The sequence below is a fragment of the Fringilla coelebs genome (assembly GCF_963513975.1).
Source record: "Fringilla coelebs genome assembly, chromosome: 20".
Taxonomy (NCBI): Eukaryota; Metazoa; Chordata; class Aves; order Passeriformes; family Fringillidae; genus Fringilla; species Fringilla coelebs.
This window is the reverse complement of record NC_140046.1, coordinates 1,689,509-1,702,622: the sequence shown is the minus strand read 5'-3', so window position 1 is coordinate 1,702,622 and position 13,114 is coordinate 1,689,509.

Below are 13,114 nucleotides of genomic sequence, written 5' to 3'. Positions count from 1 at the left end.
GTGGGCCGGGCTGTACCTGAGCTGCCCTGTACCAGTGGGTTTTGTGACCCCTGTAGCTTTGTTTAGGGCTCAGAAAGTGCCTTTCATTTTGGGGGCTTACAAAAACCCAACCACCAAACAAAAAACCCCAACCACTTAAGTCCTTGGAGCTTTCTAGAGCAGGGAGAGAAGGAAATGAAAGAGGAAAGCAGTCTGTGATCCAGCACTTGCTGTCGAAGGGCTGGGGAGAATCCATGAGGAGAGAAAGGAATGCCCAGCACATGTTCATTTTCACTTGATGTTTTCAGAGGAAGTAGCTGACTTTGCATGAATGTGCTGGTTTGGGGGTTAACCCTTCCAGCATCCCTGTGCCTACAAACATTTCATTACAAGCAAGCTCCCATAAATTCCTGGCAATGGTATCCTTCCCAAGCCCTCGGGCTACAGGGATCTTTAGTCACTTTGGATTGGACTGGATTTGAAAATAGGTCCCTAAGGTGAATGGCCAATACATCAAACCAGTAAATCATGTTTTATACCAACTCCTAATAATGAATGAAGTGCCATTTCATACAATACCTAAGTTAGGATTTTATTGATTAACTCTCATCTTGGTGTTCCACCCAAATCTAAGATATATTGCCTGCTGTAATTTTTACATTAGCTGTCAAATTCATCTTGTCTTCCCAGGGTTATGATGTGTACGAAGCAGACAATAAAAACCATCACAGTTTCAGTGTTTATCTAATGAATATACACAGGCCAGAGAGATTAATAATGATTTGATAGGCAGAGCCAAGAGGCAGGAAATGCTCATGTTGGGGCTGGAGCTCAGGACCAGGATTTCAGATGAAGGCAAGGGCTGGAGGAGGAGGATGATGCTCACTTGTCTCACCCCACGCCTCCCTCCTCCCCCTGCCAGGCTGTAATGGATGAGGGGAGTCTCAAGGAAGCAAAGATGATTTTTTTTTTTTTGTGCATAACATGAAGAGCAATGGGGAAGGGCTGCTGGTAAACACTAAACTAATCCTCTAATGATGTGCCAAGGCAGAGCTCTGTGCTGGTGCTCAGAATCAGAATCCCAACAAACCCGTGCTTGCTGGCATTTCACCCTGGCATTCCTGGCCAGTGGAAAGAAATATTTTTGCTATGCCCTTCCTTCTATGGGTTCTGGTTAGTAACCACTCCAGGTCTCGAGGAGAGCCCTGGCAGCACTTTCCTTGTGTCCTTCCCACAATCCTGCATCCTCCTCCGGGATGCTCCGTGGCCTTTGAGGCTTCCCCCGAAGGCAGAGGTGGCCGCAGTTGTGACGGGAGAGGGAGCCCTCATCCCGGCCATGGCTCCGGCCACCGCTGTGCCCCGGGGCTGCGGCCGCAGCTGGGGGCTCTGCCTCGGGGCCCCCGAGAGGGAGGAACAGGAGCTCCCTGGCTGGAAGCTGGTGGGATTCAGCTCTAAATCCCTGCGAGCTTTGGTGCTGAGCCGTGTGAAACGGGGAGATTGTGGCTCTCCAGGAGAAGGGCAGGGCGGGCTCTGTTGGCTGAAGCAGCGGGCTGAAAGGCGCTGGGAAAGGGCAAAGGGCTGCAGCGTGCGCTGAGCACAGCCCCGGCCCCGCCGCGCTCCCTGCGGGGGATGGGGATGCGGGGCGGGCAGGAGCCCCGGCTGCCGCAGCCCGCAGCGGCACGGCTGGGCTGGCTCAGTATGTGCTGCTCTGCCTGGAGTGTGCGAGCATCAGAGACAGCAGCGGTGCGCTCAGGGGTGCAGGGGAGCAGAGCCCGGCGGGGGCTGAGTCAGGCTGGCCTCGGGCTCCCAGCCAGGTAGCCCCTCGCTGTTCCTGCTAGCCACGGCAGCCCCCAGCTGAGCCCTCCGTCGTCCTCCTGACCTAGCAATGCCTTTGGCAGTCCCATACTCGCTGTAGTTTGAATGGTGAGCTCCGCAGGGCAAGGACTTTTCCCTCTGTCGCTGTTTCCCGATGCCAGCAGGGTCCTGCTTGGGGCTGTGGTGTTGAGCAGGTGACTTTCCCAAGCATCCCGTGCTATTCAGTTCTCCAGCCAGGTTTGGTGCGTGTCACATCTTACATCCCAACCCGTCTATTATCTGCACAAGCAGTCAGATCATAACCTGTTGAAAAATCTGTTTATTAAAGAGAGTAACGAAGCCTCAAAACAAATGTCTCCCTGCCTCCTTTCCTCCCCTTCTTCCCTTCAGCCCGTGATTGCGTTTTTCCTTTCTACATCCCAGCATGAAACAGTAACACATTACAGCACAAAGCAAAACACCACTTATCTAATCTGGGCTATAATATGGGGTAGGCCCCGAGTAGGATGCAGCCGGGGCCAGGAGGGGGCTGGCTGCCAAAGGACAATGGATCGCTGCAGATGCGGATTGAGTGAGACAATTGAACCAATTATACTATTCCGGGCACTTCAATGAGATCGCAGAGCATTTCCCGAGCTTGGGTAGGAGTAATCAGCATTCCTATTCATCTCTGCCCCATCCTGCCTGCCCTGCTCTGTGCAGAGTGCAGCTCCTGCACTTGTGGCCCTCGGACAATTCCCCGGCACGCTTTGCTCCCCTATCTCACTCTTTGTTCTGGACAGAATTTAAAAATCACTAATTACTTTCTCCCTTCTATCTAAGCTCATATAATCATTTTACTTGAATAAGTAATATTTTTGAGTCTCCCACTGAAATGTTTGGTCCTGTCTGGAAGCAGCTGGTTTTTTTTTACCTCTGAAACTGCTGCATTTTGGCAGCTGCTGGAGGGAGCTGCAAGTCAAACCTGAGGCTGGTGGGCACATTACAAAGTGCTCTGTAACACTTTGGGTGAGAGGAAGCAGAATGACCTGTGCTGTTTCTTTTTAGCACCGTTTAAGCTGTAAAACCAGCCAACCAACCCTCTTCCAAATGTTGGCTGCTGAGATTGACTGCACTCATGAAGATAACGGGGGGAAGTATTTTTCTCTTAAGTCCACAGCTGTCCTAAATCAGCCAGGGATCCTGGAGGGCCAGGGAATGCTCAGCATCCCAGCCAGGGACATAAAGACACCAGGCAAAATGTCACCTGAAGTGTTGCCTCTTCTTCAGCAGTAACTCTGCTCCATAAATGCAATTGATCTCCTGAGAGAGGAGGGATTTCTTCAGCAAATGCAAGCTTTGTGAGGAAAAATATGTGAGCTGTTGGGCTGGTGTTCCTTCTGTGTGTGCTCCACACCCAAGGCCTCTGAGTGCCACAGCAGCCAGGGGAGCTGGGGATTGCTCTGTATGGGTTACACACTCCACAGGGTGCTGAGTTAAAGTTGTGTCCAGATTTAAAATCACTTCAAGCCATTATTGCAATGCAAACTGAGCAGTGAGGGTTTATTTTTTATTTCATTTGTGGCTTTTAGTACAACATTGTTGCTGCTGTGAGATCTGGGCTGGATCACAGCTTTAAACCAATATGAATAGGAAGTTTTGGCTCAAGGAGGTTTAGGTCTTGGCCTGGCTGGCCTGAGCAGCAGCTGGAGCATCCTCAGCTCCAAGGACTATTTTGCAGGATGGGCTGGGGGTTGAGCAAGCAATGGTAGGAGTTTTACAAGTGTCTAAAAACAGAAGCTTGTAATGAAAGTGCTTCCTCAGCCATAACTATAGCGTGCTGGCATAATTGGAATGCTGAGTGGTGTGCTGGGTTTAGGAAGGTAATAAGAACTGCAATCAGTATTAAATAAAATGTATCTTCCTTTAGGGGAAATAAATGTATATTAAATCAAATATTCATGAATCCGAGTTAGTCTTCATACATTACACAAACAGTTTTTCAAAAATGCAGCTATCCCTAAGGCTGGGTGTGATATGTGTGAAGGAGAGGGATTAGCTTGGAGCTGGGGAGAGGGAAAGGGCCTGGCCTGTCACCACCCGAAGGAACAAAGCCCTCTGGGCTCCAGTAAGGTCTTGCCTGAACAGCACCTTTGAGAAAGTGGTTTAAATTGTGCAAAAGCGTTAAAAGAAGCAAAAATGCCTCTTTACAATATTTATTATCTCCAGCAAATACCCGGACATCCACATGAGCCTTCCAAGAACTGAAACCTAAACAGGGAGTGGGTTTCAGTTCACAGATATTTCAGTAGATGCTGATTCCCTGCCAAGGATTCACTTGCCTGTCCTCAGGGTGGCTTTTTAGCTCCTGTGAACTTGTGTTTTCCTGCCTGCCCTAACACAGGCAGGGCGGAGGAGAACATCCTGCGGGAGAGGCACAGCAGAGCCCTCCCGTTCCAGCCAGGCTGAGCACTGTCCTGCTGCCAACACCCTGGGATGAGGGAAAAACGTGAAAAACTCCAGCCTGGCACCAGTACGGAGTGTGGCTAGCACACACATGTGAGCTCAGACTCCAGGGGCTGGGGCAGCTTCCTGCTTCTCACCTGGAGGGACCCTGGTGCCCACAGGGGCTGGTGCTCTGCCGGGCTCTCAGAAAGGTATTCCTTGTTTGTCACAAGGGGGCTCAAAGCTTCACAGCCTCGCTCCTGGTTTCAACACAGCGTGGTGCCAATTTGGCTAAAAGTGTGGGGCTTAGGGGGCTTTGATTTCGTGCCTCTCAAGTCAGGCTGTGCTCTTAGCTAACACCTCTGTGTTTAGGAGCCAAGGCAGTAAAAGTTCAGGCTGGTAAAAGCAGGGACAGATCTGTAGGTGTTTCCAGGAGAGAGTTTGTTAGTTTAATCAAATTGGACTCGTCTGGAGTTGTGTCAGCAGAATTCTTCTGTGCAGTTTATGAAATGTCAGTGCTTTTATCCAACAGCTACAATCAATTTGCTGTTTGATAAAATAAGCAAACACCTCCAGGCTGCATCCTCATCCCTGCCTGTATAAACAGAGGGGCAGGGAGACACGGCCATGGATTCTGTTACCTTCCTGGGGCGAGGAGGGTTTCGTTCCTGAAGGTTTCCAAAAGAGCGGCACACAGCTGTGGAGAGAGGGCTAATTTGTGTCATTTGCTGAAACCACTGGGCTCTTCTTCCCTGCTTGGGGAATTATTGATTTTATCACTCTCCGACCTTACACGTGTCACTGTCTTGTGCGTGCTGGCCTGTAGGAAGTGCTGTCTACTGACTCACAGCTGAGGAATAATTCTGTTTTATTTGCGATTACTCTCTTATTTTTGGCTCATCAGCCATGTGCACTTGTTCTTTCTGCCAGGCTGAAATCCTCAGGAAATTGTACACAATAATACAAAGTACCCAAAGAAAGCCTCCCCCCTGCCATACCACCCTGCCTCTGTGCTTCCACAACCCAAACACTTTTATTCATCTCTGCACATGTTACTCTGTAGAGACTCATCACTGTCCCATTGATTTCATTGTCTGGGTGTCTTCAGCAGTTTTCTTGGGTCTCTGTAAGTCGGGGAGAGCGGAATATGATTGCAGATATCAATACATGAGCGTGTAACCCTGCTGAAGTGCTGTCAGGCTGGCTGAAGTGCATGGGGGTTGCTGTGTTATTGTGCTGCTTCCCTGCCAAAAAACTCAGTCCCTGCTTGCAGAAGTGAGGGGGGATGAGCAGAGATGCTGTTAGGGAGGAGGGTTGGTTGTAGGGAGGAAATATATGGAGCATCTACTAAAGCTTGCATGGTACATTAATTGTCTGTAGCTTTTTCCTTTTCTTCTCAAAGCAAAATTAATTATGGGGAGGTGATGTTCCTTTAATGAACATCATTTAATTTAAAAAACGGACAAGTACACTATCATTAGGTCTCTTACTTAATGTAGTGTGTTTTCTTAAGCTGAGTCTGGTTGTTGTGGCACCGTGGAGGTGAGGAGAGTTCCCTTCCTGCAACATCCGAGAGCGGCTCTCGGCTGCAAGCGCCGCACGAGCCGAGTCCAATCTCTGCTGCCTGTGGGGGACACTGCTTGACCGCTTATTGCATATTTGATCAGCTCATTTCTGCAGCCCAGAGCCTCGCCGGGGTGTCAGGGTGACGCTGGGGTTCAGATTAATTGGCAGGGCAAGGAAGGGAAGGCGGGGATGTTCCGTGCTCCCAGCCCGGAATGGTTCCCCCTTCCTCTGAAAGTGCACGAAGGTGCTCTTTACAGGAGAGGCTGGGGCTGGCAGCAGCTCAGGGACAGAACTCACCCAGGGTGGGGCTGGGTTTGCCCCACACTGCTGAAAATAGACTCATCTACAAACCACCTCTGCTGCTCTCCCCCTGCCAGCCTTCATCAGCTGAGCAGCACAAACACAGGTCAGGCAACGCAGGCTGGAGGGACACCCAGCGCCACCCTGGCACAGCCACCCCACAGTTCCCCCTTCAGCAGAGGGCACACACGTGAAGGGCTTAGAATGTCACAGTAAAAATGGTAACAATCTGAGAAGTCCAGGTTTAATTAAAATACAAGTGGTGTGTTGGTGAATTGAGGGGAGTGGCAGCTGGTCTGGCTTTGGGTGTTCTGTTGTACCACGTCGAATCATGGCTCTAAGAGGTTAATCTCAAAATTAAATAGGTGGTACCTCTTAAGGACTGGGCTCTTGTAAAATCAAATTGTCTGCTAAAGACAGCTGACTTCCAACATGCTTATAAATAAAATGGTCAAAATTAGAGATTTCTTTCCTATAAGGAAAGTGGTACATGGGAAAAAATAACTTGAGGGTTTTTTTCTAATTGCTTCTGCTTTTTAAGATTGAATATGGTGTTTCTGGTCTGATTTGTGGCTATCAGAACTTTATAGGAAGTGTAATTCTTGATATATGTGTTATCTCCATTTTCAAACTAGGCTTTTTATGAAAAACTAGAACTTAAATTGCAGTGGATTAAATAGGAGCTATTCCACATAAGTTTTTAGAAAAGAAAAATCAAAATACCCTTGTATGGAGTCACTGCTGGAGGTTTTTGGCAGTACTTGAAGACCAAGGAGCAAGATCTCAAACCCATTTTTAGTGTTTTTGCCATGGCCCTGAGCCTTTGCAAACCCATTCTCACTTGCTGCGGTGGAGTTTGGATAAGGCAGTTGTTGCTGTGCTGCCAAAACAAGCATCCTGATTTTCAGCTGTTTGTTTTCCTTTGGCCTCAAGTGGCTGTTTGCAAATGAGCTGTTGGTGACACCTGAGTGACTGTGTTTGAGTTAATTTTTTTTTTTTTTGCTTTGAAGATTTTTTTGGGGTTAGCCTACATATGTGGGTACAGAAATACCCACTCCTTTTACTTTTATTTTCTACAATCTCCACTGGCTGTGTGCTATTTGCTCCCACCGTTGAGGGGTTATTGCATTTGTCATCTCCTTTGCCATGAGGGGCGAGAGGCAGCGTTTGTTAATATACAGCAGAGCTGGCACTTCCACGTCTGCCAAATGATGTACTTTGGGAAGTCACCTGAGGTGAGAAGTGCCACGGGAGGGTGAAATGTTATGTGCCTGAAACAATGGCCGTGAGCAGTGATCATCTGCAGCGCTCACCTCCGCGGGGCCGGGGTTCTGCCACCCAATCTCCCGTGCTCAGATTAACTCAGGAGCATTAAACACACGCCCTGTGCTGGCTGCTTCCCCCTTATCTGCTCTCTGTCTTCTGAGCATAGAAATTCTTGCTTCTCTATACTAAAATGGGATTTTTTTTTTTTTAACCTAGAGAAAAGTGTATTCCATTGTTATTACCTTCATTCCCAAGCTGTGTTTATACTCTGATAACTGCCAGCCTAGTTTCCAGCAATAGCTGCCGATAGAAAAGATTACCTCTGTATTTTGAGCATTTTATTGACTTGCTCAATAGCACTTTTCTGTTATTTGCCATGGCTGGAGGGGCTGGCCATGGGGCACAAGAGGTACCAGCAGCCCTTTTGCTGTCCCCAGCACAGCACCGCTGTCTGGCTGTGCTCAGACCTCTCGGCAGTTCCAAATTTGGGTTATTGGCAAACAACTTGTGCAAGCTGGGGCTCTTGATCCATCTCTTTGTGGAGCCTAAACTTGCCACGTCATTCGTGTGATGAGGGGAGTTGGTTTATGCACAGTTTAGGTTCATGCACAGTGAGCTCTGTGTGATGTGGAGGTTATTGGGTTATTTGGGTTATTTGTTATTTGCGTGGAGCCGGAGCTTCCCCAGGACCCCCCTGTGTGACTGGGATTTATTTTTGTTTCTCACGCTGGCTGGAGCTAGGTTTTAGCTCTGGCTCGGGGAATACTGTGCTGACCAGGCTGCAGGAGGCTCTGTTGTGCTCTTGGCAGGGTTCAGACAGAGCGAGCCCCCTCCGTGCACCAGCGCTGTGGGTAACCAACGCTCCCGGCTCTGCCGGGCCGTGTCCTTGGCCGAGCTGGGCAGAGCCACGGGGCTGTTGGGGCTGGCAGGATGTCCCCAAGGAGGGAGAGGGCTGCCGGCAGCCTGGGCCAGGCTGTGCCGTCCCCGGCGCTGCCCCTCGCCCCCTGTCCCCGGTCTGACAACATCAGAGGGCGCTCCGCCATCTCCGCTCCATCTCCGCTCGCTCTCCGCCGCCGGCCGCCTTTGGGAGCCGGGATGTGCCGGCTCAGGGTGGAAGTTCTCTGCGGCCGGTGCCGGTGCAGCTCTGCCATCCTCACCCAGCGCCCCCTCCACCCCCGTGCGTGCCGGGCACCGCCGTGTCTCGGCTTTGGGGACAGTGGATGTGCAGCGAGGCCCCGGGCTGGGATTTTCCCGGCGCTTTGGGGGCTGTGTGTTTGCTTTCACCCGCAGCAGTGTTTGAATGTCCCCGCAGCTCCGGGCTGGCGGCGAGAGGAGCCCTCGGTGCTGCTGAGCTGCGCGGTGTCCGCGCACACCCTGAAAGGAGCGCACTCACCTTGTCCGGGGGCGGGATGAGCTCCGGGTCACCCCTCGGATCCCACCCGGGCTCTGCACCGAGCCGGTCCCGAGGGGCAGCGCAGCCCCACGGAACTCACCTCCGGCGCTTCCTCCCGAGGGCAGCCGCCTCTTTCGGCTCCAGCAGCACTTTTAGTTACTGGAGGAGGTTAAGTAACTCTGCTGATCCATCCTGTTGTTAAGTGAAGGTAGCAGGGTGCCAACAATTAAAGAAGTAATTGTTCAATTGGTTCTGCAATAATACTCATTGATTCTTTGTTTGAAGTGATTCGCTTTTCAATCCTCCTGCATTTAGAGATCTTGTTTCACCTATGTCAAGGCGAGTTCAGGAAACCTAATTAACTGGGTTTTGTTTTTTATAATTAGGTCCCTAAAATAATTCATAGGTGGTGTTAATAACCCCATTTAAAAATCTATTAAGCTTTTGGAAAAGTTGGACAGAATCCTCTGTGCTGGTTTTTTTTCTTCCCTCCCCTCTTCCCTCCTCCTTTTCCCCTTGGAGATGTGGTGCTTCTTCCTTTTACAGCGCACTAATTAAAAACAGTAGGATTATGGTGGGAAATAATATGCATGTGAGGTTATCATCCACAGGGCAAGAGGAGGCTGCTGCCTCCCTTCCCCGCCTGGCTCCGAGGTACCCTGTACATCTTCAGCGGGAGCTGGCAGAGCGCATTAAAGGACAGATTGCCTGTGCGCACCGCAAGGACCCCTTGGCATTTGCGAGCCTGCGAGCCGCGGCCAGAAGGGAAGCGACAGGAAGGGAAAATGTGCGGAAAACGCCGGGCTCGCCCCATCCTCCCGCAAGGCAGCTCTCCTTTCAGGGGAGGCCCTCCCCGAAAGCTGTCTGCAGAGAGGGGTTTGGAGACATTTAAGCGTTTGTCCCGTTCCGCTGCCCTCCCCAGCTGGCCGTCCTGGCACGGTGGCCGTGGCGGCTCGGTGGCCGCCAGCCCTCGCCGCGGGCAGCCCTGGCACGGCCGGCCCCGCGCCGCACCTGGGAACGCGTTTAGAGTCCTTTTAGCGGAACCAGCTGCCCCATTTTACACGAGCTGCTGGCTGCGGAGCGGCTTCTGCGGGCTGGTTCTGTGCCCTCGGCCGGAGCTCTCCCGGGGCGGGGCAGGGCGGGGGCAGCCGTCCCTCGGTGCCGCTGGCGCGTCCGGAGGCTCTGCTGCCATCTGCGAGCGGGCCCGGCTCCCTCGGGCTGCTGGAGCGAGGCAGGGATCATGTGCCCTTTGGGATGCCAAGGCTGTCTGACATGGATCCTGGGAGGAATTTCAAGGAAGTGCTGCCTTGTGGCTCATGCACAGACATATGCCAGCTTGGAGCCTCAGAGCTGGGAATGCTTTGTTCTGCTCCCACTTACGGGGGTGGTTTTACCACGTGTATAAAGATAAATACTTGTCTCAGTCAGGTTCTGGAATTCCGTGGAGTGGTTCACCTGCAGGGTGGTTCAGGAGGCTTTGCCTTGGAGGGTGAGCCCTGCTGTTCTCCCCGTGCAGGGGCTGTATAAATTCCAAAAGGAGACGCAGCAGGAAGATCTAGTTAAACCTGGCGTCACCTGCAAGGGGGGCTCTGCATCCTCAGGGAAGGTTGCAAATCCTTTTTTGCCGGCAGAGCTGAGGTGCTGGCTGGGAAGTGCAGTGTGACCTTCTCCGTGGGCCCTGAGGCATGGCGAGCGTCCTGAGCAAGCTCCAACAGCCACATTTTTCCACCACATTTTCCTCCTGAAAGTCAAAATGTAAATTTTTTTATTACCCCTCCTGAATGTGACAAAGTCCTACTTAAAAATGTAAAGATTCCCATCTTCCCATGCACCATAAAGGCCTTTGCATTGCACGTGAAGCCTCCAGACCGTTGATTTATTATCGAGCTGCAGTGGCTGGAGCAGAAGAGCAAAGTGAAATCTACGAAAGTGGCTGATGTGACAAAATTAACAGTTGTCAGCAGAGGAGAGGGGAAGGCAAATGCTGAGACTCAGCAAACTGAGGCCTGGGGAAGCAAAGTTGTCTTCACATTTTGGATGCAAAAATCTCCCTGCAACACCAGGGAAGGGGTAGGAGGGATGCTTAGGGATGGGATAGGAAGGATGCTGAGGGTTGGGACAGGGCAGAAGGGATGCTCAGGGGTGGGACAGGGCAGGAGGGATGCTCAGGGATGGGACAAGGCAGAAGGGATGCTTAGGGATGGGATAGGAAGGATGCTGAAGGTTGGGACAGAGCAGGAGGGATGCTGAGGGTCTGAAGCTGTTGGCAGCAGTGCTTGGGACAGGCTGCAAGGCCAGCACAGCTTTCCTTGGGGAAGAGATTGCAAAGGAAGGGAAAAAACCCTGTGGTGCTTTGTCCTCTCTCACTCCCATGGTGTGGGGTTATATTTTAGGGAGCAATGTTTGCTCTACAGGGGGACTTGGCCAGTTCCCATTGGTGTCTGTAGTAGCTTGGGTTTGGGCATGGAGAATTTTAGGTTCAGACAAGGAGACAGCTCAGGAAGGGGATAAAAAACCCTTCCTATTTTGGGTTATTTTTTCAGTTTGAGCCCAGCTCTTGATGTTCTATTTGAAGCTGTTGATGGTGTTTTTCTGAACCAAGAGGAGGGGCAGATGTCATATCTTGCAAGTGGAGCTGAGATTTTGGGGGATGAGGTTAATGATGGGGTTATTTGTTATGAACTTCTGAATTGAGATGTTTTGCTGAGTGGGCTGAGTGTGTGATGTGCAGCAGGGAAAAGTGGAGCCCTTGTCTAACAAAAGGGTGAATCGTGTGTTCGGTGGAATTGTTTATGGCAGCCTGGGGTTAAAGTGGTTTGAGATTTTTGCTGTCACTTTCCAGGCTTCTTTTCACCTCCACTTGCAATTTTTGGGGGTTTTCTTGTATACAAATAGCTGTTCCAGTCCAGCAGGGCCCCTCTTGGGTTATTTGTGGTGATGCTGGCAGGAATTGACCCTTCTGGTACCTGGGAATTTTTCATGTGTTTCACTTGAACAGCTCTGATAAAACAAATTACTTCCTAAATCAATATTTTGGGATAAAACCACCTTTATTCCCCAAACATCTTGAGTTTATGAAACAAAATGTGTGAAAACTTGACTGACCAACCATTTATTGGGAGGTGTGGGTCATGGTTTGGATGAAAGGCTCCCTGCAGGACTCCAAAGCTAGAAAATTCCCTGTAAACCTGTCTGGAACAAGGTTAACATGAGATGAATTGAATTATATTAGTGAAAATTGCATCATTAGGAGAAGCCTCTTCCTGCAAAATGCACAAATATAGCTGAATTCACAGAAGCATTTTGGTCTTCTGCACCAGGAATATTTGTCATCCCAGAAAAAAGTGGAAGAGGCTTGTTCTTCAATGCCTGGCATGTCACTACATGCTGTGAAGTGCAAATAGTGGAAGAAAAATTAACACATAAAAGAAATGTACTGTTTCTGCAGGAAAATTAGCTAGTTAAAGCTGAGGGAAGTGGCTTTTTAATAAAATAAAATAGAAAAAAAAAAAAAAAAGAAACAAAACCACAGCAGAAAATAGCAGCATTTTCTTTTTGCTTGGCTGGGGAAAAAATAAGCATATTTTATATTGCAACTCTGAGTGCTTCGAGCTGGAGGAGATAAGTCTTTGCATGAGAGGAAAAAATAGTTCCTAAAATACATAAAGATGGAACAATCCTGGAATCCCCTTCGTGTCTCCAGAGCTGCAGTTCCCCACCAAGCACCAGCTCCAAGTGACTGTGCCTGGGAGGGAGGAGGAGCCGAGTGCTGTTGCATTGCATGCACGGGTTTCTCCCTGCAGAAACACCCCTGCAGCTGCATTCCCTCCCCCCTCCCCTGCCCGCTTCCACGGATGAAAAGAGGGTCTCAAACTGTTGCTCAGTTGTGCAAACATACTGAGTGTAAAAGAAAATAATTTAGTTATTCTGTGATGAGGCACTAGCAAGTGCTTTAGATCCAGTGTGGGTCTATTTCTCACCTTTATTTTGTTTTTGGAAAGGATTTTGAAGGCTAATTGGCTTTTTGACTCGTCCCTTGATACTGTCAGCCCTTCTGGATTTAGTTGGCTTTGGGGGTGAGTTGGTGAGGTTGAGCAGGATTGGACTCCAAAGAGGAGGAGCTTGTCAGTGCTTTGTGCTCCCAAAAATCCATGAGAGAGAGGAACAGCTTTGGGTTTGGGCAGCCAGGGTGAGGAGCTGCCAGGCAGGGGAGTGTGGACCTTGGTCTCTGAAAAACAAACACTGGAAAGGCAGCGTTGAAGGCACTAAAAAAAGAAAAAATCCACTCACCTTCTCCTTCTTACCATGAAAAATGGATCAGTGTCCTCTGATCTCATGGATGTTTTGGGTTGGGTTTGTGCCCTCACTGGG